The following is a 10,000-nucleotide window of genomic DNA, read 5'->3' as shown; positions in this document are numbered from 1 at the left end:
GCTTTCGCCTAGGGCTTAGGATCGACTGACTCGTGTGCAACGGCTGTTCACACGAAACCCTTCTCCACGTCAGTCCTCCAGGGCCTCGCTGGAGTATTTGCTACTACCACCAAGATCTGCACCGACGGCGGCTCCAGACGGCCTCACGGCCAGTCCTTCTGCGCTCACCGCCGCGACCCTCCTACTCGTCAGGGCTTCATGGCCGGTTAATTAAATAACCGACCGCACATGCCGCTGACGGCCGAGTATAAGCACGACGCTTCAGCGCCATCCATTTTCAGGGCTAGTAACTTCGGCAGGTGAGTTGTTACACACTCCTTGGCGGATTCCGACTTCCATGGCCACCGTCCTGATGTCTTAAGTTACCAACGCCTTTCATGGTATCCCATAAGCGTCGATTTAGGCGCTTTAACTCGGCGTTTGGTTCATCCCACAGCGCCAGTTCTGCTTACCAAAAATGGCCCACTTGGCACTCTGATTCGAGTCTCGCGGCTTCATATAAAGTTCGAGCAAGCCGGAGATCTCACCCATTTAAAGTTTGAGAATAGGTTGAGGCCGTTTCGACCCCAATGCCTCTAATCATTCGCTTTACCGGATGAAACTCGTAAGCGACGAGCGCCAGCTATCCTGAGGGAAACTTCGGAGGGAACCAGCTACTAGATGGTTCGATTAGTCTTTCGCCCCTATACCCAGTTCCGACGATCGATTTGCACGTCAGAATCGCTACGGACCTCCATCAGGGTTTCCCCTGACTTCGTCCTGACCAGGCATAGTTCACCATCTTTCGGGTCCCAGCGTGTACGCTCTTGGTGCGCCTCTTCTCGCAATGAGAATGAGACGCCCCGGGAGTGCGGGGCGACAGCCGTAACGGCCGCCCATCTTCCCTTAGTCCGTGCAAGACGAACTTTCACTTTCATTGCGCCTTTAGGTTTAGTCATGTCCCAATGACTCGCGCACATGCTAGACTCCTTGGTCCGTGTTTCAAGACGGGTCCTGAAAGTACCCAAAGCTATAGCGTCGCAGATCGGCGTTTCAACCGAGTCTGTCCGAGAACTCATTGGCGAACAGCCATTCGTAGACAGAACCGACACCAGGTGCGATTACCGTCATAAACGAACGCGCTTGCCAATGGTCGGACGCTAACTGTGTAGCGGCCCGGCGCCATATGCATACCTTCGAGCGAGTCGACCGGGAAACACCGCGGGTTCGTCCGAAACGGCGAACCGTTCGAACGGGCTCCACCGCGGGCCTTAGATCGACACCCAAAGGATCGCGACGTCCTACTGGGGGAGAAGTGCACGCGTTCGACTTCGGTTCGCATAAACAAAAGGCGCGAACGACGCGTACGCCGTTCGTCGCATGATCATTTAGCGCCGCTATCGAGTCACGCTGAATCTCCCCTTTCGACCTTTCGGGTTTCTCAGGTTTACCCCTGAACGGTTTCACGTACTATTGAACTCTCTCTTCAAAGTTCTTTTCAACTTTCCCTCACGGTACTTGTTCGCTATCGGTCTCGTGGTCATATTTAGCCTTAGATGGAGTTTACCACCCACTTAGGGCTGCACTCTCAAGCAACCCGACTCTGAGGAGAGATCCTCCCGTTATCGGCAACGGTCACTACGGGCCTGGCACCCTCTATGGGCTGTGGCCCCGTTCAAGATGGACTTGGACGCGTCGCACAATCTCGGGATGACGGATCCTCCCTAACACCACATTTCCCGGCGTCCGGTTTCGGCCGCGGGATTCAGTGCTGGGCTTTTTCCTGTTCGCTCGCCGCTACTAAGGAAATCCTAGTTAGTTTCTTTTCCTCCGCTTAATAATATGCTTAAATTCAGCGGGTAGTCTCACCTGCTCTGAGGTCGCAAATATAAATTTGCCTTTATTTTGTCAGACGATAATTACACGTATTCCGTTTATATGGCTGCCTCCAAACAATTTCAAACATCGATCTGACGTCGTTGCGAGAATGTTGTTGTTGTTAATTATAGTGCATAAAATATGCATATAAACAACTTTAACGTCTCGGACACGACGATCGCTTCGTTCGAAATTTAAGCGTTGTGGCTGCTTTTTAATATCGGACGTGCTACGTCTAAACCAACTTGTACCAACAAACTAATAAGAATGTCAGCCGCTATTGCGTTTTAGGATGCCGCGTTATTATTTATATTGTTTTTATTGTTGTCTACGTTGCATAATATTTTATTATGACAACCGACAATCAATTAACAATTATAGTAACGCGTCATATTTGCACCCAACACGCTCCGACGTAATTGTCTACACAACATTGTGCGCTGTGTTTAAGACAAAAACCGAGCAGTCTTTGAAATTGACACGACCCTCAGCCAGGAGTGGTCCGGGAACAGTATATCCGAGGACCGCAATGTGCGTTCGAAATGTCGATGTTCATGTGTCCTGCAGTTCACAAGTTGACGCGCAATTAGCTGCGTTCTTCATCGACCCACGAGCCAAGTGATCCACCGTTCAGGGTAATCTTTTCAAACAAATTTAAAATATTATTACATAACGCACCGTTCCACATCGAAATCGTTTCATCATCACACAACAACAAAAATAACTACTTAAGGTTATTACAATTGTGATGTATATGTGAGAAACGGACCAATCGAAAGAAACGTTCGGCGTTATATTTTATAATATTTTATTTAATTAAAGTGGCATTTGTTTCTACTTATCGAAAAGAGTATGCAGTTATAGTTTAAGTTTACATAAAGAATAACCCGATGATATTAACGTTTTATAAATACGTATATATATCTATTAGGTTTTTTTTCTCTATCAACTTTGTCTATAAAACTCTGCTCCTTTTGCGATAAGCATTATGTATATTTATTAAATAGAAAATATGTCGAAAAACCAGACGTTTTCTTCAAACAAACGCCACAGCTACAAACTTAATCACAACAATATTTACCAAACAATACAATTGTAGGGTGTTTTGTGTGATACGTCGTTTGGTGGGCATTCTAAGAACGTCCGTCGACATAAAAACGAATCAAAAGAAAAGCACAGGCAGTGCAAAACGTTCCTTCGTCAGTCGGGCGTATATCATTTAAAACCCACAGAATCTAAAAAAGTTAATAAACTTTTTTATTTAGATTCCTACGGTTCGTCGCGTCGTTAAAGTAAATTATTACTTCGACGCATGCGGAACCCAGGTACCCGAAAACCGTAAGCCTAAGCGTTTTTTTCCAAACATCACTCACTATCGATAAAGTAAATTGATTTTATGTATTTATAAATGTGCGTTTGTATGTATAGTAGTATAGTAGTAGTATATTTTGTTATTGGTTGTTTCGAGCTTTTTATTGTTATAAAACGTTTTTGTAGTCTTGTACATAAAGTACAGACGAATAGACAGCCCCTTTTATTTATTAATAAACTCCAACCATTTACAAATTAAATTACAACTACAACATCTCTTTTACACATTAATTATACACCATCTTTATTTTCTTTTTTCCGAAGCGAATACGATGAAGAAAATACGCAAAGACTGGCTTACAAAACCGTAAGCCTAAGCGTTTATTTTTCAAACATCACTCACCATCGGTTAAGTAAAATGATGGTATGTATAAATGTGTATTTGTATGTACAGTAGCGTATTAATTTTGTTGTTGGTTGTTTCGAGTTTATTTATTATTATGGTTTGTATGTATAAAGTTTTAGTCTTGTACATAAAGTACAGACGAATAGACAGCCCCTTTTATTTATTAATAAACTCCAACCATTTACAAATTAAATTACAACTACAACATCTCTTTTACACATTAATTATACACCATCTTTATTTTCTTTTTTCCGAAGCGAATACGATGAAGAAAATACGCAAAGACTGGCTTACAAAACCGTAAGCCTAAGCGTTTATTTTTCAAACATCACTCACCATCGGTTAAGTAAAATGATGGTATGTATAAATGTGTATTTGTATGTACAGTAGCGTATTAATTTTGTTGTTGGTTGTTTCGAGTTTATTTATTATTATGGTTTGTATGTATAAAGTTTTAGTCGTGTACATAAAGTACGATCGTATTGGCAGACACCATTATTATTCATTCATTCATTCTTGTTTGTTATTATAAATAACTCCAACCATATACAAATACTACAACAACAACAACAACATCTCTTGCACATTAATTATACACCACCACTGTGTATTAGTACTTTTTTTCGAAGCGAATACGATGATGGAAATACGCTAAGACCGGCACTGCGAAAGCAATAATAAAACGTTAGCACATAACCATCTTTCGACAATATTGATTCGTGTTAATGTTCGAAAAAATTCTTTGAAAACGTCGTTTACGGCACGTTTACAATCGATTTATAAAATAAATCGAAAAACGTAACAACAGATCCGCTTAATGCAAGACGACCCGTTGTTGCTTTTCCGTTCGACGCATAATAAAGAATTTTGTATGAGAATTGATCATCATACGAATAGTGTATGTATGTGTGTTTTTTGTTGATCAGCACAGACAAAATGTGTGTGTATGTGTGACAACTAAACAACAACATTTACACGTTAATGATCCTTCCGCAGGTTCACCTACGGAAACCTTGTTACGACTTTTACTTCCTCTAAATGATCAAGTTTGGTCATCTTCCCAGCAACATCGGCAACGTCGAAACGCCACCGCGCACCGGTCCGAAGACCTCACTAAATCATTCAATCGGTAGTAGCGACGGGCGGTGTGTACAAAGGGCAGGGACGTAATCAACGCGAGCTTATGACTCGCGCTTACTGGGAATTCCTCGTTCATGGGGAACAATTGCAAGCCCCAATCCCTAGCACGAAGGAGGTTCAGCGGGTTACCCGGACCGCTCGGTCAGGGAGGACACGCTGATTCCTTCAGTGTAGCGCGCGTGCGGCCCAGAACATCTAAGGGCATCACAGACCTGTTATTGCTCAATCTCGTGCGGCTAGAAGCCGCCTGTCCCTCTAAGAAGAATTGTTTGTACGCCGACAGTAAAAACCGCACATAGAGACCGGGCGAACCCGGCTCCAGCCGGCATTTGGGATGTCGAAATACGCCTATTTAGCAGGCTAGAGTCTCGTTCGTTATCGGAATTAACCAGACAAATCGCTCCACCAACTAAGAACGGCCATGCACCACCACCCACCGAATCAAGAAAGAGCTCTCAATCTGTCAATCCTTCCGGTGTCCGGGCCTGGTGAGGTTTCCCGTGTTGAGTCAAATTAAGCCGCAGGCTCCACTCCTGGTGGTGCCCTTCCGTCAATTCCTTTAAGTTTCAGCTTTGCAACCATACTTCCCCCGGAACCCAAAAGCTTTGGTTTCCCGGAAGCTGCCCGCCGAGTCATCGGAGGAACGTCGGCGGATCGCTAGCTGGCATCGTTTATGGTTAGAACTAGGGCGGTATCTGATCGCCTTCGAACCTCTAACTTTCGTTCTTGATCAATGAAAGCGTTTTTGGCAAATGCTTTCGCTTCTGTCCGTCTTGCGACGATCCAAGAATTTCACCTCTAACGTCGCAATACGAATGCCCCCATCCGTTCCTATTAATCATTACCTCGGGGTTCCGAAAACCAACAAAATAGAACCGAGGTCCTATTCCATTATTCCATGCACACAGTATTCAGGCGAAGTTTTAGCCTGCTTTAAGCACTCTAATTTGTTCAAAGTAAACGTGCCGGCCCACCTCGACACTCAATGAAGAGCACCGCGGCGGGATTGAGTTGGGCCGCCCTCTCGAGCTAAGCCCACCGGCAGGACGTCCCGCGAAACGCCAGTTAACACCGCGAACGATGAACCGGCGGCGCGGGACACAAATTCGACTACGAGCTTTTTAACCGCAACAACTTTAATATACGCTATTGGAGCTGGAATTACCGCGGCTGCTGGCACCAGACTTGCCCTCCAATTGATCCTCGTTAAAGGGTTTAGAGTGTACTCATTCCGATTACGGGGCCTCGGATGAGTCCCGTATCGTTATTTTTCGTCACTACCTCCCCGTGCCGGGAGTGGGTAATTTGCGCGCCTGCTGCCTTCCTTGGATGTGGTAGCCGTTTCTCAGGCTCCCTCTCCGGAATCGAACCCTGATTCCCCGTTACCCGTTACAACCATGGTAGGCGCAGAACCTACCATCGACAGTTGATAAGGCAGACATTTGAAAGATGCGTCGCCGGTGCGAGACCGTGCGATCAGCGTAAAGTTATTCAGATTCACCAAGTTGTACGATGACGGCGAAACCGCCACCGATTGGTTTTGATCTAATAAAAGCGCTCCTTCCGTCTCCGGTCGGAGCTCTGTTTGCATGTATTAGCTCTAGAATTACCACAGTTATCCAAGTAAATGTGGGTACGATCTAAGGAACCATAACTGATTTAATGAGCCTTTCGCGGTTTCACCTTAATTTGGCTTGTACTGAGACATGCATGGCTTAATCTTTGAGACAAGCATATGACTACTGGCAGGATCAACCAGGGAACTGTGTTTTTGTGTTTTTTGAGACAGACGAGAGAATAAAATACTCATCATCATCGTTTATAAAGATGAAGAATATGCGCGTTTGTGCGAAACAATCTAACATATAAGAAAGTAACGCCACGCTGTTTCTTCTTTTCTTCGTACGATATAGAGATAAATGTATCGTCATCATCGTCGTCGTAGTCGTTAAACACCACAACACATATATCGGTCAATAAAGGCATAATAATAATATTTATAATATTATTTTTTACCTTTGCCGATTTAAAAGTTCAAACATTCTCTTCACTCTTCGCAAGATTGAATGCGACGTGAATTTATGAAATTCTTTCGAATCCATAAACGTTACGAATATTATATAAATATTCTCGCTCGGATATTAGAGAGTTGACGCATTTATTATTTTTGTTTGTTTAAATCACAAACATTTGTTAGTTCAACAAAGTTTGATTGCATAAGGACCGCCAACGTAAGAGAATACGTTTTGCCGCATCCGCAATCTCGCTGTGGGGAACTGGGCGAGCCACAAAATCACAAAATAAAGCAATCTCGCAAGCAAAGCCCTATTCGAATTCGATAGCGGAAATGTGCGATAAACGTCGATAAATTGGAAGCAAATGCAGAACGTATACATAATCGGTCGTTTTGTCGTCGTCATTTATGATAAACTTCGACTAAACCGTTACACCGTTCATATCGCCTCACTCAACGCATCGACACACACACCACTACCATATGTATACCAGCGCGACACCGATCGAGGCAGCCGCTCGGTATTGGATGTGCGCACCGCTCCACTGACATAGCTCCACAGGCGACGTCTACCGAAGCGCACAGCTCTATAACTATAAGGCATACACACAAAAGGGAGAAAATATTTTAAATATTGATAATATTAAAAAGTCATATTTTATATTTAAACCATTATAAAATTTAATTATAAAAACGTTTGTTTTAAAAAAAATAATTAATTAATAAAAACAAAATTATTTTAAGCGCCGTACTTCGTAAACGTCGTACTTCGTTCGTCGTATGTGCAAAGTCAAATGAATGCTGTAGTTAGTCGCAGTTGGAACGTCTGAATGTCGTACAACGTAACAATAATTTTGAGTGCCCTAATGTGTAGACGTCGTACTTCGCGAACGTCGCACTTCGTAAACGACGTACTTCGTGAACGTCGCACTTCGTAAACGACGTACCTCGTGAACGTCGCACTTCGTAAACGACGTACTTCGTAAACGTCGCACTTCGTAAACGACGTACTTCGTGAACGTCGTACTTCGTAAAGGTTATGCAATATTAATACACATTTGGTGTATTGCAAGTTGCATTTTAATAAATATTATGCATTTTTATGTTTTAATTTAATATCTAGGCCAAAATACTATGTTTATTTAATTGTTAAATGTGTACGTTTATTTATAGATACGTAATTTACATCAAAATTTGTTTTTTTTTTATTATATGCAAACTACAAATAAAACATTTAATATTTTTAAACGTCGTACTTCGTGTAAGTTATGCAATATTGATACAAATTTAGTGTATTGCGGGTCGCAATAATATTAATTTATATTTGAACGTAGTACTTCGTGAAGGTTATGCAACATCAGTACACATTAAGTGTATTGCAGGTTGCATTATTATTAATTTATGTTTTCTCACTTTTTACCTTCATATAAAAAAAAATTTAATATTTTTGGACGTCGTACTTCGTAACAGTTATGCAATATTGATGCACATCTGTTGTGCTGCGGGTTGCATTTTATAAATTTAATGTATTCTTATGATTTACTTTAATGTCTAGGCAAAAAAACATTTTTGATTAGTTGCTGAATGTTTACATTTATTTACAGATACGTAACTTGCAAAAAAATTTGCTGTTTTTTTATTATATACAACACAAATAAAATTCTTTAATATTCTTGAACGTCGTACTTCGTGTAGGTTATGCAATATTGATACAAATTTAGTGTATTGCGAGTCACAATAATATTAATTTATACTTGAACGTAGTACTTCGTAAAGGTTATGCAAGATCAGTACATATTAAGTGTATTGCAGGTTGCATTATTATTAATTTATGTTTTCTCACTTTTAACCTCAATATAAAAAAAAATTAATATTTTTGGACGTCGTACTTCGTGAAGGTTATGCAATATTAATGCACATCTAGTGTGCTGCGGGTTGCATTTTATAAATTTAATGTATTTTTATGTTTTACTTTAATATCTAGGCAAAAAAAAACAATTTTGATTAGTTGCTAAATGTTTACATTTATTTACAGATACGTAATTTGCAAAAAAATTTGCTGTTTTTTCATTATATACAACACAAATAAAATTCTTTAGTATTCTTGAACGTCGTACTTCGTGTAGGTTATGCAATTTTAATACACAATTAGTGTATTGTGGGTTGCATTATTATTATTTATTGTTTACGTTTTACTTCATCACTTTGTGAACGTCGTACTTCGTTTGTACTATGAACGCTGCATTTCGTCGCAGTCGGCAGCACGTGCGAATAAACGTCGTACAAGAAAATCACGATTTTGAGTGCCGTACTTCGCAAACGTCGTACTTCGTCTATACTATGTACAAAGTCAAGTGAACGCTAAACCTCGTCGCAGTCGACAGCGCGTGCAAATAAACGTCGTACAAGAAAATCACGATTTTGAGTGCCGTACTTCGCTAACGTCGTACTTCGTCTGTACTATGTACAAAGTCAAATGAACGCTAAACTTCGTCGCAGTCGACAGCAAGTGCAAATAAACGTCGTACAAGAAAATCATGATTTTGAGTGTCGTACTTCGCAAACGTCGTACTTCGTTTGTACTATGTACAAAGTCAAATGAACGCTAAACTTCGTCGCAGTCGACAGCAAGTGCAAATAAACGTCGTACAAGAAAATCATGATTTTGAGTGCCGTACTTCGCAAACGTCGTACTTCGTCTGTACTATGTACAAAGTCAATTGAACGCTGTACTTCGTCGCAGTCGGAAGCAACTGCAAATAAACGTCTTACAAGAAAATCATGATTTTGAGTGCCGTACTTCGCAAACGTCGTACTTCGTCTGTACTATGTACAAAGTCAATTGAACGCTGTACTTCGTCGCAGTCGAAAGCAACTGCAAATAAACGTCTTACAAGAAAATCATGATTTTGAGTGCCGTACTTCGCAAACGTCGTACTTCGTCTGTACTATGTACAAAGTCAATTGAACGCTGTACTTCGTCGCAGTCGGAAGCAACTGCAAATAAACGTCTTACAAGAAAATCATGATTTTGAGTGCCGTACTTCGCAAACGTCGTACTTCGTCTGTACTATGCACAAAGTCAATTGAACGCTGTACTCCGTCGCAGTCGGCAGCACGTGCAAATAAACGTCGTACAAGAAAATCACGATTTTGAGTGCCGTACTTCGAAAACGTCGTACTTCGTCTGTACTATGTACAAAGTCAAATGAACGCTTAACTTCGTCGCAGTCGACAGCACGTGCAAATAAACGTCGTACAAGAAAATCACG

General features: G+C 41.5%; 3 non-coding genes across 3 annotated transcripts in view; all 3 read right to left on the bottom strand.

The window, feature by feature from the left end:
• The window catches only part of LOC135267522 (large subunit ribosomal RNA), a 4,037-nt gene extending 2,175 nt beyond the window's left edge, over positions 1 to 1,862 (bottom strand). Inside the window, exon 1 of the ribosomal RNA XR_010335940.1 lies at positions 1 to 1,862. This exon is cut by the window's left edge and continues 2,175 nt beyond it. This is a non-coding gene — a ribosomal RNA (large subunit ribosomal RNA).
• Positions 1,863 to 2,338: 476 nt separating this feature from the next.
• LOC135267517 (5.8S ribosomal RNA) lies at positions 2,339 to 2,495 on the bottom strand. Its single transcript, XR_010335935.1, has one exon. It is a non-coding gene; the product is annotated as a 5.8S ribosomal RNA (ribosomal RNA).
• Positions 2,496 to 4,553: 2,058 nt separating this feature from the next.
• Positions 4,554 to 6,476, bottom strand: LOC135267520 (small subunit ribosomal RNA). The gene has a single exon (XR_010335938.1). It is a non-coding gene; the product is annotated as a small subunit ribosomal RNA (ribosomal RNA).
• Positions 6,477 to 10,000: the final 3,524 nt, after the last annotated feature.

Source organism: Tribolium castaneum, unplaced genomic scaffold (assembly GCF_031307605.1).
Source record: "Tribolium castaneum strain GA2 unplaced genomic scaffold, icTriCast1.1 ptg000048l, whole genome shotgun sequence".
NCBI lineage: Eukaryota > Metazoa > Arthropoda > Insecta > Coleoptera > Tenebrionidae > Tribolium > Tribolium castaneum.
The sequence above is the reverse complement of the archived record's forward strand: the minus strand, read 5'-3'. Positions and strand labels throughout refer to the sequence as shown.